Here is a 24380-nt window from a genome sequence, read left to right as displayed (position 1 = left end):
CCCCAAGTCATTGGTGTTTGTGGCCTCTATTATCTTGTTAATACCTGGGAGCTCCTACACCCCAGTATCCAAATACAACTATGTAATCAAATATAGTTATGCTAATAATAATTTTTCTTCACCAGCATCTTAGTTTCTTATCTCGCAAGCTAAGAACTCTCCTACATCAAACTCATAACTGGCCAAAAACCTAACTATCAAAGCTACATATATCAGGTTTAATATATTATCCCAGTAGTGGGACACAACTGGTGTCAGGCTATGTCCACCACGTCTTGACCTCAAAGTTAGGTGTGTTCTTCTCTATCTTTTGAGACACCACTCCTAGGCCTCCGACTACCCTAATAGCATTCTCACCATTTTCTACTATAAAACTGGCAATCCACCTACAATGCCCTATCCTGTCCTCCATTCCCATCTAGTTCTAAGTGATTTTTTATATCTCCTAAAGCCTGCACCCTATCCCACCAGTGTTCATCGAAGTTTGATACTCCAACCCATATAAGAATTTAGAAATGGTATATAGGGAGATGTTGACCTATATATCCTAAATAATTAATAAGGAAATAGGGTCACCACCTCTCCACAACTGGCCCTTCGGATGCTGTCTTTGCAGCTCACCCTTATATGCTGCTTAGAACTCTCGGTCCAATGCTACACTGTATTTGTCAAGATCCCTGATCATCTACTTGAACCCATATTGTCTGAATCACTTCTCAAACCTGGGAAACTCAACCATCCTAGTAGTAATAAACCTCTGCTTAAGGTACAAACTTAGTTTGATTTTACCATTCTGAAGTTTTTTCAACCCATCATTATATGTATCCTGCATACTTTGGTACCCCTACCATTTAATGGTGAGAATAGAAGCAGGTATGGGAGCTAGTGTAGGGTCCTATTAATCAATTGGTGTAACATCAACCTCTTTTTTCGCAATATTTTATGAAATCTCTACCTCAAAACTAGATTCAACATGTTCTTCTATATATGAAGGTGGAGGTAAGTGTGGATGGGATATACTCAAGTTCTTTCTCCTTGTTTCCCATGGAGGAGTTTCCTCTGGGGTAACCACTTTCTTGCCCCGAGCTTTTCTCTGGTCTTTTGGTTTGACCTACCTCTTCATTTGTTGATGACTTAGTGGGCTCAAAACTTGAGGTTTATGCCTTTTTCTTTCCTTTATTAAGTACTTTCTTGGATGAATGAATACCTTTTAGTGGCATTATACCTAAAAGTATATAGTAATTAGTAAGTAAATAAAGAAAAGAAATTAAAAAGAAGAAAATATATGTCAGTGTGAATGATCTATACAAGGTACGACTAGGGGATTAGAATTGTATCAACTGGGTATGACTTATATGACCGAATTGTATGCTAAGCAGTGCATAGATGATTGTTTACTACATTGCTTACGAGTCCTCCGGACAAGTCGTACAAACAAGTTATGAGTCATAACAAGTTTTCATAAGCAATCAGAAATAACCCTCTAATATATGACATCTACCCAGGTGCTTACAACTTGAGTGTACGAGTCATATAGTATGTATACAACTCCTTTAGGAAAATTGTATCCATACCAGAGACTACACTGAGTCAGACTTCTATGGTCTCAATGGTTATGAGTATTATTACAACTTGTTACTTATGGGTATGAGTCCTAAGAGGTCTTGTATTCACAGCAACATAGAAGTTTCAACTTTATATTTGACACCATTTCAAATTTCCTAAATTAAACCTTAACATTGTATAGCAATATTCCCAAATTTTAGTCAAAACAAAACAAAAATCAACATAACATTTCAGGTTCACCCCCAATTTCTATATTTAACTCAAAACATATGAACTAGGGTACCAAAATGCAATGAATATATAATTTCGATTTGAAGCAAGTTCATAATATCACACATTATCATTTTCAACTCAAAAAATAAAGCAATTAGGTTCAACACTTACTTGAATGAGTGACAGATTAGGGTGCTTGAGTTTTTCAAAATTCTTCCCAAAATGGTGCTTAAATTTGTGGAAGGTGAGGAATTCGAGCAACTTGGTATCTAATTCAAAGTTTTTTCATGCTTGTAGATCTTAAAATTCAGTCAACAATTAAGGTTGGTGTGTCTTTTGACTATTGGGTCCCCGATGGGTACCCTATTTGTTCTTTTAATTCAAGTGTTTGGCCGGGTTGACCCACGACCCTGAACTGATAAGTTATGGTATGAGTTATGTTTATGACTCATACCCAGGCTTACGAGTACTTTCTTTAACTCATATAGACTTGGAACCTTACTTGGGTTTTGGAGTGGATAATAATACACTCAAATTACAACCCTCGTTAAAAAGTGTAAACGATCGCTGTCAAATATAGAACCCAACTGGGTTGGGTGACCAATACCACAGGGAATACTATGTTCACTAAGTATTGTGGTTATTATTAGACTGTTGATTAAGGGTTCCAGAATAATGTGGGGGTTTTGATTTATCAATTATATTCAAATGCTTGTCACAAAAAGTAATCCAACTGTCGATTGTATTACAAATAGTAATTCAGTAAAAGTAGCCAAACTAGAGTTATGGTTACCAAGATGCTTAAGCAGCTAGGGTTGTGAACTATTTTGAATTCCCAATAAACAATTCCAATTGCAAGAGTAATTGAATTCTATGGTTTACCCATTAGTTTCTCAACCTAAATGAGTCGTTATCCCTTATTTTTTTCAAATTTAAGGAACATATTATTTATTCAACTGTATTCTCACATAGGTTGATCCGGTTAAGGTATCTACCCTCTATCCAAAGGTTAAAGCCCTTAGATTTATGTAAACTCTTTTTTTTCCCAACAAACACTTTTCTATTCAAACAAGTGTTGTTTTTGGGCTCACTTTTCAAGTTTGCAACAAAAAAAAGTCATTAAAGTGAAGAAAGGTTTATGCAATATCAATTAATCATGGGAATCTACTAGATTCACAACCTCCAATAAGCTATACACATCAAGGCTCCCCTAACCCTAGTTATAGGAGCTGAGCCACACATCTCCATTAAAGAAAGAGAAAAAGTCATTGTGTTATTCATAAATTAATTCAAAATTTATTTACAAAATTCAGAATTCTTGTTCTTCAATCTTCAATAGAGAAAAGGATAATGGAATCTAGATCCCCAATTCTAGATTGAATCTTAGAGAAAAACTACCTACAATATGTTTCAAGTATGGAAAATTCTCATAAAAGATAAAAGATAAAAAATCATAATAAAACCTAAAACTGGGTATTTATATGTTCCATGGTAAAAAGGATTTAAAATTTGAATTCAAAAAAAAAATGCATCCAAATTTGTGGTCAAATTGGTGGTCCACTGCAAAACTAGTGGTCCACCATTTTGACTGTCATTGAGTATTCTAAAATCCTAAAATCTATTTAGATCTGGTGGTCAGGTTGGTGGTCCACCATTTTGACAACCCGTGGGTCTTTTGAAATCCGGAATCTGGTGGTTAGGTTAGTGGTCCACCACAAAACTGGTAGTCCACCATTTTGACCGTTGTTGAGTGTTCTGAAATTCTAAATTCTATTTAGATGTGGTGGTCAGGTTGGTGGTACACCGCAAAATTGGTGGTCCACTACTTTGATCGCTAGTGGGTCTTCTGAAAACCTGAATCTGGTGGTCAGGTTGGTGGTCCACCATTTTGACTGTTACCGGGTCTTCTGAAATCTTGAATTTTGTTTTAGGTTTGGTATTTTTCTGCTAATTTCCTGAGTCTTCTCCTTCAGCTAGCTCCTTACCCTGAAATACTAAAATCCAGCATTAAATGCAACCTTGGTTCCTTGAAAACATACAATTTTCCTAAGAAAAAGATGCACAATGTTCCGTCAAAAGACGAAACATCAACAACCTCAACTTAAAACAATTGCTTATCCTCAAGCAACTACATAATACCATACTATGATTCTAAACCAAGAGAAACATAAGATACCTATGATAGTTAATCATCAATTTTAGTTCAAAACACATTACCCTCTCCAAGTTGAATCACTTTAAACCCAACTGTGTATATTAATGAAAGTCAACAATGTGACATAAAGAACTCAAGTTATGGCATCATATTAGCAACAAAAAACCACACATATGTACAAGTTACACTGCCTAAACAAGTAAGCAGCCAATAATACAACCCATGTGCCCTTACAATGAAGAAGTCCCTCCTCACTTATATTTGAAATCAAGTATGTAAATGTAGGGACGGTTAACTGACACTCACTCTCAGAAAGAAGTTCCAATCAATGTATGTCAAATACCATAAGCTTGCCCTTATTTTCATCACCTAAGCTTTCAGAAAGTTAAGTTAGGATCACTATAGGACTTTTCTCCAGTTTGTAACGCAGGCTTGAGGCTGGTATGATATGTAAAGATATTAAAAGTGACTAGGCCTCCTTGACACTACACTAACTTTTAGAGTCTCATTTATTAACCTTTAACTTATTTCTCCCTTTCTTTATTAAAGCAACTTCAGGCTAGGAACGGTCTTTTAGTCTTTCATTTTTATTCACAACTTTTCTTTTCTTATTCTTTTTCTACCACACTCAGCCTTGCAATCTTTTCTCTTATTTTACCTTTCTTCATACTCACTTTAAATTACGAACCCCTATGATAGCCACCCTTAAGTTAGGCTATTTGCCTAAGTCTAAGTGAACAATGTCCAAGGAGGAACAGGGCCCAAACAGGTTTATTGTGATACAAATAGGAAGGTGATAGGTCTACAAGAAAAACAAGTATACAGGCTCAAAATTGGGATCAAGGGATATCATTCATACATGGAAGGCCATTTAGGATAAAAGTAGAATAATATAAAAAAAAAGCCTATGATCATTTCCTAACCACTATCCTACAACCTAGGCAAGACTAACCAAGCAAGTTCTGGATTTAACACACAAAAAAACTTGGTAATATCCCACACACACTTGGCACAAAGGTATATCACAAGCTACTACCTGACTGGGTTATGCAATTGTTAGCAATGATCATTGTTTCCCTAATACTAATGCCATAAAAAGATTCACAATAGTTGCATATAGATGCATATCACATAGTTACAAAGTAGACAATTGGAGAGGTATTTATATTTGTCCTAAAAATCAACAAAAATATGTCAACTGCCCTAGATACTTATTTTTCTCCTTGTTAACCACAAAGCATCATGAAACAAAACACAATACTCCTAAACATAACTGCTCTACTAGGATCAAGACTCTGGGGAAAGGAGATACAACAACAAAAACCCCAAGAGGACACCAACACCCATAAGTAGCCCCCCTCAACTTAAAATCATGCACTATCCCAAATGCGTTAAACCAAAACAAGAGAGTTAGAAACATACCTATGGCACCATAGGTGTGAAGATCTGATGTCAACCATATAAGATGAATACAAATAGTAAAAAACCTTGGTTATCTCCCAAGCAGTGCCTGATTTAACATCGTGGAACAACTCGGTCATCTTGACTACTTAGAATTCATCAAGATACCTTGTTTATACCTCTTTACTTCACTTTTGGAATCAAGAATATGCTTTACTCCTAGTATAGACACTTTGGTAGCACTAACACCCTTGCTTTCAAGTTCAACTACACCAGCCATGGTCTCCACAATAGACCTATCCTTAACTGGAACATCTCGCTCATCTTCGTAGAATACATCAATAATTGAGAAGACACTCATCTTGTTTTGTTGTTTCATGGATTTACACACTTCAAAACTAACCTCTTTCCTATTGAGCCTAAATTTCAAATCATTAAAATCCAGGACAACTAACACTCTCCTAGTTACTAAGAATGGCCTACCCAAAATTATAGGTACTTTGAAGTCCACTTCACAATCATGAATTACAAAGTCGGCAGGAAATATAAAATCAGCAACTTTATAAGTAAATCATGTAGAACCCCTATGAGCCGCTTCACAGACCTGTCTACCATAATTAGCCTTATGTTTATGGGAATAGGATCCCCCAAACCCAATTTATTATACACAGCAAGTGGTATCAAGTTTATACTAGCTCCCAAATCACATAGAGCTTTTGCAAAATCAATAGACCCAATAGTGTACGGGATGGTAAATGCTCCTGGGTTTGCCTTCTTCTGAACCAAAGATCATGTGGAGATAGCACCACAATGATGGAGATTGTCCACTGGCTCATAGCTAACTGTTCCCTTCTTCGCGACAAGGTCTTTCATGAACTTTACATACCCGGGCATTTGTTACAATGCCTCCACCAATGGAAAATTGATTGTCAATTGCTTAAGCATGGCCATAAATTTTCCAACTTTGTGTTATCAGCCTTCTTCTTCAATCTTTAAGGAAAAGAAGATGGTGGTTTTGGTAGAGAAGTTACCATTACTTCCTTTTCCTTGTCTTTCCCTTTTTTTAATCCATCAACTAGCTGGTAATTAGAAGGAACATCAACGTCATCCTTCTTCTCAAAATCCACAGGATTACTTTCTTCAAGCTCGACATCTTCTTTGATCACCTCTTCGATAACATCTTTACCCACAGAAGGGCTTGGTAATACCTTACCACTCCATGTGGTAATTTCCATGCAAGATCCATCATTTTAAGGGTTCTGAACTGTATCACTTGGAATGTCCCACTCTTTCTTTAGTTGAATGCTGTGAAAAATTGGCTCATCTACTGCTCCAATTGTTTAATAGCAGTTGAGTGACAATTTACTAATTGACTCATGGAAGATAAGTCACTCTTTATCATTATTACCCCAGTATTTTTTGCCTTAACTCCCTTCAATATTTTGTAGGAGGTATATACAGTCTGCTCTTGTCATTATTATTATTCTAACTTTCTTGGTCCCTATCTTTATAACCATCTTTGTTGTAATAGTTCTGACCTTGGTTCCCTAGGCTATTTCTATGGAAACCCCCTGGTTGTTTAGATAGTTTGCCTCTTCTTCCTAATCAGAGTCAGCTCTGCCTTGGGATTTTACAACTTTCACTTTCTCAGTCTTTCCAGATAATAAATGCTTGGTCAACAAATCCATTTGTATCTTCAAGTGTACCATGTCCTGTTCACGTTCCTCCTCCTTCTTAAATTACTTTAAAGTCATACGACCAGACACAGTAGGGCTTACTTCCACAAAATTCCTGGTATGCTGAGTTCTACTCTGTTGGGTCATCCGATCAAGCATCTCCGAGGCCTCTGGAAAGTGAGATCAACAAATGATCCCTCTACAATATTATCAACAATTGGCTTAATAATAGAGTTTAAATCCCGATAAAGAGTCTCTATCAAATAAATATCTATCATATTGTGGTTTGGGCATTGCATCAGCTTCTTTTTAAACCTCTCCTAGGTCTCATGAAGAGCTTCAGTAGGGAGATGCCGAAATTTACTAATTTCATCCCTCAACTATATCCTCTTAGAAGGTGGAAAGAACCTTTCTAGGAAAGCCTTTTTCAATTGCCTCTAGTTGGTTATAGAATCGGGAGTCAGTCCATTGAGCCATAGTGTTGCCTCTTCAGACAGAGACAATGGAAATAAGCATAGTCATATATCATTCTATCCCACTCCTAGGTTATCAAAGGATTTGTAAATAGTGATAAAGCTCACTAAATGCATATTAGGATCATGCCCCGAGAGTCCACTGAATAACTCCTTGAGATAAAGGAGTTGAATAATTATACTGGTAATATTGAAATTAGCTCCTAGTGCTAGAGGTGGAGGAATAATAGCTCCAGTAGTACCTGCTCCATTTATTCCATTCTTGTAATCATTAAGATTAAACTGCATAGGCTGGCAATCCTGCCTTACTCTAAAAGGATGATTTCTGATTATATTCAGTTCACCAGTGCCGCTACATTCTCTGCATGCCTTGGGTTAGCAGGATCTAACACGTCCTCATCCCCCAGATTATCATCATCAGGATTAGCATAACGTGTAGGTTTACTGTCATTCTATTGATCAATCTAGGCTCTAGCCATGGTAGCTAGTCTTTCAGCTTCCTGAGGGTCTGCTATTCTACCAATTAACTATAGTTTTGGAAGTACTGGTAATAATGGCACACCCGATCTCCATTTACTTGGCATACACAATAACTACCCTTCATAAATAAAAAACAACAAACAAAGGTAAAATTTGGGAAACTTGACCAAAGGTCGATTAACAAACACAAACTTAATTTACAACCATATTCCCCAACAACGGTGCCAAAATTTGATATGCCCAAATTACAACTCTCGTTAGAAAGTGTAAGAGGTCACTGCCAAATATAGAATCCAACTGTGTTAGGTGTTGAATACCACAGGGAATACTGTGTTCACTAAGTATGTGGTTGTTATTAGGTTGTTGATCAAGGGTTTGAGAATAAAGTGGGGGGTTTTGATTTATCAGTTGTATTCAAATGCTTGTCACAGAAAGTAATCTAACTATCGATTGTAGTGCAAATAGTAATTCAGTAAGATTAGTCAAACTAGAGTTATGGTTACCAAGATGCTTAAGCTGCTAGGGTTGTGAAATATTTTGAATTTCTAATGAACAATTCTAATTACAAGAGTAATTGAATTCTATGGTTTACCCATTAGTTTTTTAACCTAAATGAGTAGTTTATCCCTTAATTCTTTCAAACTTAAGGAACATATTATTTATTCAACTATATTCTCACATGGGTTGATCCGGTAAGGCATCTACCCTCTATCCAAATGTTAAAGCCCTTAGATTTATGTAAACCCTTTCTTTTCCCAACAAACACTTTTCTATTTGAACAAGTATTATCATTGTGCTCACTTTTCAAGTTTACAACCAAGAAAAGTCATTACAGTGAAGAAGAGTTTATGCAATATTAATTAATCATGGGAATCTACTATATTCACAACCCCCAATCAGCTATACACATCAAGGATCCTGCAACCCTAGTTATAGGAGCTTGGCCACACATCTCTATAAAATAAAGAGAAGAATTCATTATGTTATTCATAAATTAATTCAAAATTTACTTACAAAAGTCACAATTCTTGTTCTTCAATCTTCAATGGAGAAAAGGATAATGAAATCTAGATCCCCAATTCTAGATTGAATCTCAGAGAAAAACTATGTACAATATGTTTCAAGTATGGAAAACTCACATAAAAGATCAAAGATAAAAGATCCTAATAAAACCTAAAACTAGGTATTTATATGTTCCCAGGTAAAAAGGATTTAAAATTTGAATTCAAAAAAAAATGCGTTCAAATTGGTGGTCCATCGCAAAACTGGGGTCCACCATTTTGACTGTCACTGAGTGTTCTGAAATCCTGAATTCTATTTAGTTCTGGTGGTCCACCAGTGGGTCTTCTGAAATCCTGAATCCGGTGGTCAGGTTGGTGGATCACCGCAAAACTAGTTGTCCATCATTTTAACCATCGCAGAGTGTTCTAAAATCCTGAATTATATTTGGGTCTGGTGGCCAGGTTGGTGGTCCACCGCTAAACTGGTTGTCCACCATTTGACCACCAGTGGGTCTTATGAAATCCTGAATCTGGTGGTCAGGTTGGTGGTCCACCAAAAAACTGGTGGTCCACCATTTTGATCATCACTGGGTCTTCTGAAATTTTGAATTCTATTTTAGGTCTGGTGTTTTTCTGCTAATTTCCTGAGTCTTCTCCTTCATCTAGCTCCTTACCCTAAAACACTAAAATCTAACATTAAATACAACCTTGGTTGCTTAAAAACATGCAATTTTCCCAAGAAAAAGATGCACAATGTTCTTTCAAAAGCCAAAACATCAGATATGACTCAATTTGATGAGTCGTACCTTGAGGGAATGATTTGTTCTACAAGTTGTAAAGACTATAAGAACTTTTACCAAAATCTTCTTAGTCCCCCGGGTCTCTACGACTCCTATTCATGTGGTTTACCATTAAGATACGACTTGTGAAAAGTTCGTATGACCTAGTTTCTTGAATTCTCTGGCTTTTTCCTACAATCTTTAGCCCTGCACACTAAGCAAATATATTACCAGATGAATAAATAAGTACAAAAACATAGGTTTTCTCCCATGCATCGTTTGATTTAATGTCCTAGTAAAACGTAGTTGCCTCGGTTACTCAGACTTCACCAAGGTTTATTTTAAAAATCACATTTATTTCCTTAGTGTTACACATATAGTTCTTTACACTTTTCCCATTCACCTTGAATAGGGCTTCGCCATCTCGCTTCAATTCCAAAGAACCATATGGGAATACTTTTATCATAGTAAATGGACCATACTATCTATAGTTTAACTTACCTAGAAACAAGTGAAGCCTTGGGTTTAGAGTAATACCTGATCATATTTTTTGAAGATTCTTTTCTCAATTTTGTGATCATGCTACAAATTTATCTTTTCCTTATAAAGTGCATAAATTTCATACCCTCGTAGTCATAATTCATCATATTTATTCATGCAATTCATCCTTGACTTGGCTGTATCTTGCCACTCAAAATTTAACTTCTTCAAATCCCACGGTGCCTTATGTTAAAGTTCAATAGGCAAGTGACAAGCATTTTCATAAACTAACTAATATGGAGAACTACCAATGGGGGTATTGAAAGTTGTTTGTTAAGACCATAATGCATCATATAACTTTCATGACCAATCAGTCCTATTAGCATTTACTGTCTTTACCAAGGTGGACTTGATTTCTTTATTGGACACCTAAACTTGTCCACTGGTCTGCGGATGATAAGGTGTTGCCACCTTGTGTTTCACTCCATACTTCTCAAGTAGACTTTTGAATAGAAGGTTAAAAAAAGTGACCCACCGTCACTAATGATAGCACGTGGCATGGCAAATTAATAAAAGATGTGCTTTTCCTAGAATGAAGTGACACTACGTGCTTCATTATTGGGGAGCACAATTGCTTCCACCCATTTAGAAACATAATCCACAACCATAGGTATACATTTCATGCAAAATGAACTCACAAAAGGAACCATAAAGTATATACCTCATACATCAAACAATTCCAATTCTAAGATAGGAGTCATAGGAAGTTTATGGCATCTAGAAATGTTAACTTTTCGTCGACATTGATCATAAGAAAAAGAAAAATCATGTGTATCTTGATAGATTGTTGGCCAATAATACCCACATTAAAAGATTTTGTAAGTTGTGATGGTTCCTCCATGATGACCCCAACTGGTGAAGAATGGCAAGCCTCAAGTATACTTATCATCTCAACCTTAGGTATGCATCTATAAATAAACCCATCCACACATATTCTGAATAAATAAGGCTCATCCTAGAAAAATTTCCTTACCTTATGCATAAACTTCTTTCTCTACTGAAAGAAAAGATCTTCTGGGATTATATCTCTTACTAGATAATTTGCATAGTCTACAAATGGGATTGAATCTTGTGAAGCTGATAATATCTAAACATTTGGAAAACTTTCATCAATCTGTAGTACGCCTTCAGTATTTTGCATAGCTTCCTCCTCAAGTCTAGACAAATGATCTGCAACATGATTCTTAGTGCATTTTCTTTCCATGACCTCAAAGTCAAATTCTTGCAGCAATAGCACCCACCTAATCAGTTTTGGCTTTACATCATTTTTCTTCATTAAGTACCACAATGCTACATGATCAATGTGGACAATTACCTTTGTCCTAATCAAATAATACCTAAACTTCTCAAAAGCAAAAACCACTGCCAACAACTCTTGTTCCATCATGGTGTATTTATTTTGGGTAGGATTTAGTACCTTGCTTGCATAGTAGATGGGATGAAGGATCTTTTCTTCATATTGACTTAGTACAATCCCTAAGGCAAAATCACTTGCATCACACATAACGTCAAATGGCAAGGACTAATCTGGGGACATGATGATAGGAGCAGTCATCAACTTCTCTTTTAGACACTCAAAAGCCTTCAACCATGCTTTAGTAAACTCAAATTTCACCTCTTTCTCAAGAAACCTATGAAGAGTTGGTAATCCAGGAGAAATCCTTGATGTATCGCCTATAAAATCCAGCATTACCGAAAAAGATACGAACACCCTCCACAGAAATTGGTTGATATAATTTATCAATCAATTCTATCTTCACTCTATCTACCTTAATACCTTTTTTTAAAATTTTGTGTCCAAGCAATATACCTTTTTTGACCATAAAATAACACTTTTCCCAATTAAGTATCAATTTGTATTCTTTTGCCAAGTCAACAAAGCAGTCATCAAAAGAATCAACAACATCTAAAAAATCATCCATAAGCACTTCGATGATGTCTTATACCATGTCAGAGAAGATTGACATCATACATCTCTAAAATGTGGTTGGAGCATTACATAACCTGAATGGCATACGTCTGAATGAGAAGGTCCCATAAGGACAAGTGAAGGTTGTCTTCTCGTAGTCTTTGAAGGAAATAATGATTAGTTATAACTCAAATACCCATTTAGAAAATAATACCATCCTCTGCCCGCAAGTCTATCTAACATCTGGTCTATAAAGGGTATGGAAAAAAAGTCCTTCTGAGTCTATGCATTCATTTTTTTGTAATCCATACATACTCTACATCTTGTGACTGGCCTCATTGGCACTAACTCATTCTTCTCATTAGGGACAATAGTAATACCACTTTTCTTTGGAACACATAATACCGGACAGACCCACTTACTATCACCAATGGATATACTACACCAACATCCAACTACTTGATTATCTCTTTCTTTAAGACCTCCTAAATAGGAGGATTGAGTCGATATTGATGCTCTATACTTTAAATACAATCCAACTCAAGTTGAATCTTAAGAGTATAAATACCAGGCGGTATGCCCATAATATCCGCAATGGACTAACCTATATCCCTCTTATATCTCTGTAGCACTAATAACAAATCTTCTACTTTTTCCTCACTTAGGTCAGCTACAATGATAACTGGAAGAGTGTTGTTGTCCCCCAAAAATATATATCGCAAATAATAAGGGAGGGTCTTTAACTCTAGGAGGAATGGCTCCTCAATAGATAGATGAGCAGGTGGAGTGTATCTGTTCTTCAGATCCATATCAAGATTCTTTCATGCATAAATGTAATCACTGTTACCATAGAGTGCACATACCATCTCATCATAGTCCTCAATAAAATCACTATCAAAGTTCATGATCACAGCTGCTAGAGCTTAAACACCCAACCTTTCTTTAATATAAATATTATTAGAAGTATCTTCCCAGGTAGTTACTGCATTAATTTTAGGGAAAGATTCTATTTTTTGTAACAAACTCATCAATAACAGATATAACTCTTAACTCATTAGGTTGTTTCATGGATTTGCATACTTTTAATATCACTTATTCAATATTGAGTCTCAATATCAGATATCCTAGCTCCAAATCAATCATCATCCTTTCTATTGCCAAGAACAATTTTCCCAAGATAAAAAATAAGATCACAAAATTAGTAGGAAAGATAAACAAAGCCACCTTCACTAATGCATTATATAGAATACCAACTAGATTTTTCACTATCCTATCATTCATCACTAGTCTCATACTGGTTGGAGTAAGAGCTCCTAATCTCAACTACTTGTACACTACTAAAGGCATGAGTTTGATACGAGCCCCCATATTATATAATGCCCAAGTAAAGTTGAAAGATTTAAGATCCCATAAAAGTCTCGTTCAATTTAGTCCTATAAAGCTTGTAATAAGGGATCCCATACTTAGAAAAATTTAGCCAAGTTTCAAGACATAGACTCATTTTTAGCCTTCATAAATGTATAGTATAATTTATGATCTTTTTGGAATTAGATTGTTGATTTTTAAATTAATTCATGATCAGGGTTATCTATAGGTCATCTCGGGTGAGTTCTGGAATTTTAGGCATTGTTTGAGTCATGTTTTAATGACCAAAATAGTAAGCCAATGCGATCTCGATGTGTCGCATTGGCTATTGTATTGATAGTATTGACACGATGCATCAGTAATAATGTCGACATAATCGATGCGGCGCATCGCCGGTCGCATCACTGGGCACATTTTGCTCATTAAATTATGATTTTCTAAGGGCCTTTAGGTCCTTTTCCCCTCACCCAATTCAGCCAAAACACACAATTTAGCATCTAAATAGGCAAAATACATTCATTCTTCCCAAATATCTCAAGAATCAAACCGTAGGTATACCTACTTCAAGTTCAAGTCATAAAAATCCATCAATAATTCTCATGAATTCAACAATCAAGGTATTTAGGTGTTCATCCTTGGGTTTTTTTCCACCCTTGGTGTTCAAGAACCCTTTTCAAAATATAAATTATGATTTCTATGTTATGAATTAAATTATGCTCAAGTTTGTGTTGTTGTATGGGTTTCAAGTTAAAATCTTTTATGAATTCGATGAAATTAAGTTAGCATGTGTGTTGAATTATGAATGTCTCATGCAAAACCCTTGAATTTGCAAGTTGCATGCTGTATTTATGATTCCCTATGTATTTATTTTTCATGTGTAACAATCATGCTCCCCAAGTGTTTGATAAAATGTCTATATGAGTAAATTATGCATGGTAACCTATTGTTATGTTGCTAAAGTTTTGATATGAGTTTATCTATTATGCTATTGAGTCCTGGGGTTATTTACTGCCCAAAATCTAGTTGTTTACTTAGTTGCAGTAGTTATAGAATAGTCCTAGTAAATGTCATGAATGGTAGTACTCAATCAGTTAACAGAACTCAGTGAACTCAGTCCAGTTCAGTCAGTCAACACGATTAGTGTAAGTTTAGTTAAGCCTAGTACAATTAAGTGATCAGTTTAGAGTCAATTTAGTTATGAGTAGTATTTAGCAATGAGTGAACCCAGGGATGGGGGATTCCTGCCAGTAGAGGGTTTGATCCTTAGTAGTAGTCCCTATATTATAGAACTACATAGCCAGCGTAGGGTAAGTCGTCTTCCTGCAAGACTAGGGTTGACACAATCGTATATATATTTATATATATATTATGAGTCTTCCTACCATATTAGGGTTGACATAGCATTGTTAATATCCTATGGCAAGGTGCTAAAACCCTTCCAACTGGGGTCATAGGTTGGACCCCAAATCCGTCTATATTGGGGTATGTCTGTTAGATGAACACTTCCACAGTTACAGTTTTAGTCTAAATATTCAGTGAAGAACTCAGTCAGTTCTATAGAACCATGGCTATCAGTTATCAATTACTCAACCATCAGAATTCAGTACTCAATTTTAGTATAAGCTCGGATACACTATGTATACCTATATGTACAGTATTGCATGTTTAGTATATTTAGTAATTACAATTTTATATGTACTTTCATCCAGTTACATCATGATGTTCATTCAGTAAGTTATCATCTCATGCGTATGAGCCCACGTATATCATCCTTACCTAACTTAGCATACTAGTACATTCGACGTACTGATGCATACTCTTTGTTTTATGCTATGATATCTTATATCATAGGTTTAGATGCTTAGGTTCTTGACCGTACTTAGCAGCTCAGGCTATTATTAGTAGTTATAGTGGTGAGTCCTTATATTTTGAGGACAAATTTTATTTATTTCAATATTCCAGGAGTTCAGTAATTATTTTAGTTAGAGTTAGTTGGGGGTTTGTCCCATCAATTCCATATTTAGACAGTTAGAGGCTTTCATACTAGCATAGTCAGTTGTTTAGTTTTTAGATGTTATTATCAATCATACTCAATTATTATTTCAGTATTTTGAGAACCTTATGGCATTTTTAGTTTTACTTCCATATATATTTCAAGATTATTATTCAGTACTTACAGCAGGTACCTGTCATAGGTTAGCTTGTGGTCCTTCAGGGTCGTAAGAACTGTATGATACCCAGAGTGTAGTATCGGGGTGTTACAAACTTGGTATCAGAGATAGGTTCTAAAGAGTCCTAGGGAGTCTAAAATTCATATCAAGTAGAGTCTTATACATGGGTGTGTAGCATGCCACACTTATAGATAGGAGACTATGAGGCATTTTAGGAAAGAGTTCCCTTTTTTCAGTGTTCATATCATGTGAGTTAGCATGAACTCAACTTTAAAATCTCTGTCTAATTCAACTTTTCCTTTTTTTTTATAGAACATGCCACCTAGAAAGACCAACGAAAGAAGGACTGGGAACCAATCAGCATCTCTGCCTATTCAGGAAGATCCCCTGAATAAGCACGTTTCTCATGCAAAATTCAGAGCAGCTTTTACCACTCTAGACCATTCTATCCAATCCAGTGGCCAATACTGCTGCAACTAGAATTTGGGACTTTACCCAAATGAGCCCTCCTTCATTTTCAGGGTCTAAATTTAAAGAGGACCCACAGGAATTCCTTAACATGGTGCAGAAGATAACATATATTATGGTGATAAATGGTAGTGAGAGTGCTGAGTTATCTGCCTATCAGTTACAAGATATGGCTCATACATAATTTAAGTAGTGAAAGGTAGATAGGGGCGCAGATGTAGGGCCTATAGAATGGGAGGAGTTTCCTATTGCCTTTTTAGATAGGTTCTTTCCATTGGAGTTGAGGGAGGCTAAGGTGTTAGAGTTCATCAATCTAAAGTAGGGTAGCATGAGTGTTAAACAGTATTCCATCAAGTTTACTTAGTTGGCCAGGTATGCTCCTCATGTGGTAGCTGATAACAAGTCTAAGATGATCAAGTTCATATTTGGTGTGTCTAACAATATGGTCAAGGAGTGTAGGAGCACAATATTGATTAAGGAGGTGGACTTGGCTAGGTTGATGGTCCATGCTTAAGAAATTGAGAAACATAAGACTAAAAAGAAAGAGAAGAGAAACAAGAAGGCTAGAATAGGTAGCTTTAATTTTGCTTAGCCTAAGTAAGAGGGTGGTAATTGTCCTTAGTTCCACTTGAAATCTTCAGTTCCAGCTCCATCCTCAGCCAGTGCTTCGGTGCCTAAATACAAAAATGGTAATAGCTATAGGGCGCCAGGCTTTAAATCTCAAGGTAGTGTTAGTAGTGCTCGAACAAATTCTTTTTGCCAGAAATATAGCCTAAACTATCAGGGTATCTGTAGAGATAGAAGCAATATATGTTTTGGGTATGGCGAACCCGATCATAAAATAAGAGAGTGTCCTTAGGTGGGTTCACCGAGTCAACATAATCATCCCCAAGCTTAATTTGGTCGCCTATCTTAGTAGGGTGCCGCTTCCAGTGCCACCAGTGGGAAGCACCCAAATAGGCTCTATGCACTTCAGTTCTAATAGGATCAAGAAAGTTCTCCTAATGTGGTCACTGGTACATTGCAAGTTCACTACTTATATGTTTATTCTTTGCTAGATCCAGGAGCTTCTTTGTCCTTTTTAACTTGTTATATAGCTATCAACTTTAGAGTCAGTCCCAAAATCTTAGCAGAACCCTTCTTAGTCTCTACCCCAGTCGCTAAATCTATCATATCCCAATGGGTCTACAGGAACTATCCGGTTGTGGTATCTCAGAAAGTTAGTTCAGCAGACTTAGTAGGGTTAGAGATGATGGATTTTGACATCATTCTCGGCATGGATTGGCTCCATTCATGTTATGCTTCAGTCGATTGTAGGAGCAGAATTGTCTATTTTCAGCTTTCAAATGAACCATTCCTTAAATAGAGGGGTAGTACCACAACACTTAAGGGTTAACTTATTTCATACCTTAGAGAGTGAAAAATGATATCCAAGGGGTTTGTCTATCATTTGGTTTGAGTCAAAGACTCTACTTCCAAGACTCTTAACCTTGAGATAGTTCTGGTCGTAAGTGAATTCCCATATATGTTTCCCAAAGATCTCCCTGGAGTTCCTTCTAAAGGGAAATTGACTTCAAAATAGACCTTCTTCCTGATACTCAGCCTATCTCTATTCTGCCATACAGAGTGGATCCAACTAAACTTAAAGAGTTGAAGGAGCATTTGAAAGACCTCTTATATAAAGGATTTATCAGGCCCAACATATCTCCTTGGGGTGCACCATTCTTATTCGTGTGAAAGAAAGACAGTTCTCTTTGAATGTGTATAGACTACCGCCAGTTGAACAAGGTCACAGTTAAGAATAAGTACCCACTTTCTAGCATCGATGAATTGTTTGACAAACTTTAGGGTGCCAGTTACTTTGCTAAGATAGACCTTAGATCTGGCTATCATCAACTCAGAGTCGGAGAATGTGACATTCTAAATATAACTTTTAGAACTCGGTATTGTCAATTTAAATTCATAGTCATGTCATTTGGTCTTACCAATGCCCCATTATTTTTCATGTACTTGATGAATCGCATGTTCAAGTAGTACTTAGACATGTTCATCATAGTCTTCATCAATGACATTCTTGTCTACTCCCGCAATGAACATAATTATGCAGACCATCTCAGAATAGTGTTACAGACTCTTAGTGCCCATCAGTTGTTTTTAAAATTCACTAATTGTAAATCTTGGATAAGGTCAGTAGCTTTCCTTGGTCATATAGTTTTCGATAATGGCATTAGAGTTGATCCTCAAAAGACCAAAGTAGTGAGAAACTGGGCTAGACCCATCTTTCCGTCAAATGTCAGGAGTTTCTTGGGTTTAGCTAGCTATTACCTATGGTTTGTTGAAGGATTTTCTTATATTGCATCCCCCATGATAGATTGACTCAGAAGAAAGTCAAGTTCTAGTGGTCAGATTCTTGTGAGAAGAGTTTTCAAGAGTTGAAGACTCGACTCACTATAGCCCTTATTTTGACTTTGCCTGACAGTTTAGATGGATTTGTTGTATATTGTGATGCTTCCAGAGTTGGCTTGGGGTGTGTTTTGATGCAGACGGGTAAGGTTTACCCTATACCTCTAGACAACTTAAGCCCTATGAAAGGAATTATCCCACCCATGATCTTGAATTAGTAGCTATTATGTTTACCTTATAGATTTGGAGGCACTATTTGTATGGGGAGCATGTTGATGTATTTACAAACCACAAAAGCTGGTAGTATGTGTTCTCGTAGAAAGACTTGAACTTGTATAAGAGAGGGTGGTTAGAGTTGTTGAAAGATGATGACATGAGTGTTCTGTATCATTCTGGCAAAGCCAAAATAATGGCAGATGCCCTCAATAGGTTGTCCATGGGTAGTGTTGCTCACATTGAGAATAGTAAGAAGAAGTTAGTTCAGAAAGATCATCAGCTTACCAGACTAGGTGTCCATTTGGTTGATTCGTCTCAAGGTAGTGCTTGGGTGCAAAATAATTTGGAATCTTCCTTTGTTTCTAAGGTAAAACAAAAGCAAGATAGGGATCCCAGTTTACTTAAGCTAAAAGAGTTAGTCAGAGACTAGAAATAGAGGTTTGGGGAGATGATGTGTTGTATTTCCAGGGTAGGGTTTGTGTGCCATGTGTGGATGGGTGAGACAGTGAATTCTTGATGAGCGCATGGTGAGCTTTAATCCATTCATATAGGGGACACTAAGATGTACCACGATTTATGGGAGATCTATTGGTGGAGTAGGATGAAAAGGGATATTTTAGAGTTTGTAGCTAAGTGCTCAACGTGTCAGCAGGTTAATATTGAACATCAGAAGCCTAGTGGGTCTATGTAGGTGTTCGGTATTCCTACTTGGAAGTAGGAGAAAGTGAAAATAGGTTTCGTGATAGGTTTTCCTCGTACTCATCGTCAGCACGATTTAATTTGGGTCATTATAGATAGGATGACCAAATTCGCTCATTTTTTGCTAGTCTATACCACTTACTCAACTAAGGATTATACCAAGCTCTATGTTAGAGATTTGGTCAGATTGCACGGAGTCTCATTGTCCATTATTTTAGATAGAGGTACAAGTTCACCTTATTTTTGGAAAGATTTCCAGAAGGGTCTTGGTACCTAAGTTCATCTCAGTACTGCCTTTCATTCTCAGACAGATGGTCAAGTAGAAAAGAGCATTTAGACTCTAGAAGATATATTGAGAGCGTGTGTCATTGACTTTAATGGAAATTAGGATGACCACTTATCTTTGATTGAGTTAGCATATATTAACAACTATCATTCCAGTGTTCAGACGACTCTGTTTGAGGCTATTTATGGGAGGAGATGTAGATCTCCCATTGGTTGGTTTAAAGTTGGTGAGGCCGCGGTAGTAGGGCCTGACTTGGTGTTTTATGCTTTAGAAAAAGTGCAGTTAATCAGGGAGAGGCTTAAGGAAGCCCAAAGTCAACAAAAATCTTATGCAGATGTGAGACAGAAAGATCTTGAATTTGAGATTAGTGATTATATATATTTGAAATAACTTCCATGAAAGGGGTGAAGAGGTTTGGTAAGAAAGGGAAGCTTAGTCCCTGATATGTTGGTCCTTATAGGATTTTGAGTCATTTCAGAAAGGTAACCTATGAACTCGATTTGCCTGCAGACTTAGCATCAGTACACCCAGTCTTTCGTGTTTCGTTGCTAAAGAAGTGCATAGGTGACCCAGCAGTTGTAGACCCAATAGAAAGTGTAGATGTTCAAAATAGACTCTCTTATGGGGAAGTTCCATTCAAAATCCTTGATCATCGGATTCAGAGACTAAGGAACAAAGATGTTTCCTTTGTCAAAGTTCTTTGGCGGAATTAGTTCGGTGAGGGAGCTACTTGGGAAGAAGAGGCTGACATGCAAACCAAGTATCCTCACCTCTTCTCCTAAAACTCAGACTCAACCTAAGGTAACAACCTTTCTTAGATTTACTATATTCCATGCTCAGTTATAACTGCATAACATTCTCATATCATTCATTCATGAAATAGTTCAGCCATGTGTCATGTCTCCAGGATTCAGTCATGCTTCAGTTATGCATGTTAGTTTAAGTATAGTTCCTCAATTCCTCTTAGTTTAGTCAGTCTCATTCAAGGACGAATGTTCCCAAGGGGGAGATTTTGTAAGACCCCATAAAAGTTCTAGTTTAGTTCAATACCATATAGCTTGTAATAAGGGGTACCAAAATTAGAAAAATTCAGCGAAGTGTGAAGACTTAGAATCATTTTTAGCCTTCATAATTAGATGATTTAATTTACGATCTTTCCGGCCTTAGATTATAGGTTTTTAAATTGATTCATGATCAGGGTTATCTATAGGTCATCTCAGGTAAGTTTTAGAATTTTTTAACATTATTTTTTTCACGTTTGGATGACCAAAATAGCAAGCCAATGCAATCTCAACACGTCGCATTAGCTATCGCGTCGACATCATTGATGCGGTGCGATGATAATTGCGTTCACACCATCAATGAGGTGCGTCGTTGGTCGCATTACTAGGAACATCTTTCTCATTAAATTATGATTTTCCAAAGGCATTTAGGTCCATTTCCCCCCACCAAATTCAACAAAAAGACGAAATTTAGCTTCCAAAAGGGCAAAATACATTTATTCTTCCCAAAATCTCTCAAGAACAAAAACCTAGGTTCATCAACTTCAAGTCCAAGTCTCAAGAATTCATCAACAATTCCCATGAATTCAATAATCAAGGTATGTTAGGTGTTCATCCTTGGCTCTTATTCCACCTTGGAGTTCAAGTACCCTTTTCAAAACTCTAATTATAGTTCCTATGTTATGAATTGAATTATGCTCATATTTGTGTTGTTGTACGGGTTTCAAGTTAAGTTTTTTTTGTGAGTTCCATGAAATTAAGTTAGCATGTGTGTTTAATTATGAATCTCTTATGTCAAAACACTTGAATTTACAAGTTGCATGTTGTAGTTATGATTCCCTATTTGTTTATTTTCCATGTATAACAATCATGCTCTCCAAGTCTTTGATAAAATGTCCATATGAGTAAATTATGCATGGTAACCTATTGTTGTGTTGATAAAGTTGTGATATTAGTTTATCTATTATAATTTCGAGTCCTCGGGATATTTACTACCCAAAATCTAGCCTTTTACTTAGTTGCAGTAGTTATAGAATAGTCCCAGTAAAGGTCAAGAACAGTAGTACTCAGTCAGTTAACAGAACTCAGTGAACTCAGTCCAGTCCAGTCAGTTAACATAATCAGTGTTAGTTTAGTCAAGCCTAGTACAGTTTAGTGATCAGTTTCATTTCGATTTAGTTGGGATTAGGATTCAGCACTGAGCGAACCCAGGTATGGGGGCATTCCTACTAGCAGAGGGTTTAACCCTCAGTAGAATTCCCTACATTACAAAACTATGTAGCTAGCGTAGAGTAAGTTGTCCTTCTGCCAGACTAGGGTTGATGTAATTATATATATATTTCATGAGTCTTCCTGCCAGATTAGAGTTGACACAACATTGTTAGTAACCCTTGGTAAGGTGCTAACACCCTTCCAACTAGGGTCACAGGTTGGACCCCAAATTAGTCTATATTAGGGTATGTCGATTAGATAAACACTCCCATAGTTATAGTTTCAGTCTCAGTATTTAGTGAAGAACTTAGTTAGTTTTATAGAACCGTGGCTATTAGTTATCAGTTACTCATCCATCAGAATTCAGTACTCAGTTGTAGTATAAGCTCGGATACATGATGTATATCTATATACACAATATTGCATGTTCAGTATGTTCAGTAGTTACAGTTTTGCATATACTCTCATCCAGTTACTTGATAATATTTATTCAGTCAGTTATCATCTCATGCATATCAACCTATATATTTTAGTCTTACCTCACTTAGCATACTAGTACATTCCATATACTGATACATAATCTTTCTTTTGTGCTATAATGTCTCATATCATAGGTTTGAACGTGTAGGTTCCTGATCGTACTTAGCATCCTAGCCTATCAGCAACAGTTAGAGGTGAGTCCTCATATTTTAAGGACAAAGTTTATTTATTTCAGTATTTCAACAGTTCAGTAGTTATTTTAGTCGGAGTTAGTTGGGGGTTTGTCCCATTAGCTCCATATTCAGACAATTAGAGGCTTTTAGACTAGCATAGTCAGTTATTCAGTTTTTAGATGTTATTATCTGTTATACTTAGTTATTATTTCAGTATTTTGAGAACCTTATGTCATTTTCAGCTTTACTTCTACATAAACATTAATATTATTATTCAGTGCTTACAGCATGTACCAGTCATGGTTAGCTTGTGGTTCTTTTGGGTCGTAAGCACCGCGTGACACCCAGGATCTATTCTCGGGGTGTTACAAAAGATCCAATGGTGCAAGGTATGGTGAAAAAACCAGGATCCTCCTTCTTCTCTAACAAAGATCTAGTTGCTACAGTGCTGCAATGATGAATATTGTAGATTGGCTCATAACTAACTGACCTCTTCTTGGTGATTAGATCCTTCATGAATTTTGCATTACCTAGAATTCACTCTAATGCCTATACAAGTGGAATGTAGACTGATAGTTCCTTTCACATAGACAAAAATTTTAGATAGTTAACCTCTTCTTGTTTCTTTTTATTCCTTTGAGGAAAAAGAGGGCGAGGTCTCAAAATAGGCTTTAGAATAGGCTCCTCGGTCTCACTTTTTCCTTTATGTTGATTTTTATAACTCTCCACATCAACAACATCATCATCATTCTTTTTCTCATCAACAGTGGGTACATACGGATCTATAGTGCTTTTACCACTCTGAGTGGTAATGGCATGACTGTGACCATTGTTCTTTGAATTTGCAATCGTGTTACTAGGAAGAGTTACAGGTTGCCTTTGATTTAATGTAGCTGATATTTGGCTATACAACAGCTCTAGTTGTTTTATTATGGTAGCATATGACTCAGCTTTCTGATTCAACCCTAACAAGCCTGCCTTAATCTCTTTAAGATAGCTCTCTTGACTTTCTTCCCTTTTTACCAATTTTGACAACACTGCCTCTATTCTAGACTCTGAATCATGACCACCTTATGGAACATATTTGTCACTCTTCTCCTTATAGTCATCTTTCCTCCACCAATCACTATCTCTCTCTTCTTCTGTATCTGTATTTGTCATTATAATAGTTCTAATCTTGATTCCCTTTCTCTTGGGATAAAAAATCCCCCAACCTATGATCAAGATACTTTGATTTCTCTTTAGATTCATTCTCAAAAGTTCTAGAAATAGAACCCTGTGCCTCAACTGCATTCATATTCTCAGCACTCATTATTGCAAACTACTTTATAAAAATCCCAATATCCATCCAAAGCTGTGCTACCATATCATGACTAGTAGTATAAGCGTTATCTACTCCAGTAGCATATGTACTATATCCATGCTTCACATCTCTAGTATGCCAACCACTATTGGTTACCGAAATATCATCAACCATATCCTATGTAGCATCCTAAAATTGTATCTTCCATTTCTCTAGAACTGACATTCAGTGATCTGTAAAAGATTTCCAACAAGTTGGACCCTGTGATTCTGTGATTAGGTACCATGCTCAGTTTCTCCTTGAATCTAAACCATGCCTCGTACTTGGAGTCTGCAGGTAACTGTCTAAAATTATAAATTTAATCTTTCAACTATAGCATCCTTGGAGGAGGGTAGAATCTATTCAGAAAT

At 36.4% G+C, this 24380-nt stretch overlaps 1 long non-coding RNA gene across 1 annotated transcript in view; it reads right to left on the bottom strand.

Moving 5' to 3' along the window:
- Window positions 1–3031: 3031 nt before the first annotated feature.
- LOC124887924 overlaps window positions 3032–24380 on the bottom strand; it is a 47361-nt gene continuing 26012 nt past the window's right edge. Inside the window, exon 2 of the long non-coding RNA XR_007045564.1 lies at window positions 3032–3765. This is a non-coding gene — a long non-coding RNA (uncharacterized LOC124887924). The remainder of the gene's footprint in view (window positions 3766–24380) is intronic.

The sequence above is a fragment of the Capsicum annuum genome, chromosome 10, assembly GCF_002878395.1.
Source record: "Capsicum annuum cultivar UCD-10X-F1 chromosome 10, UCD10Xv1.1, whole genome shotgun sequence".
Classification (NCBI taxonomy): Eukaryota; Viridiplantae; Streptophyta; class Magnoliopsida; order Solanales; family Solanaceae; genus Capsicum; species Capsicum annuum.
This window is presented reverse-complemented; position numbering and strand designations above follow the sequence as displayed.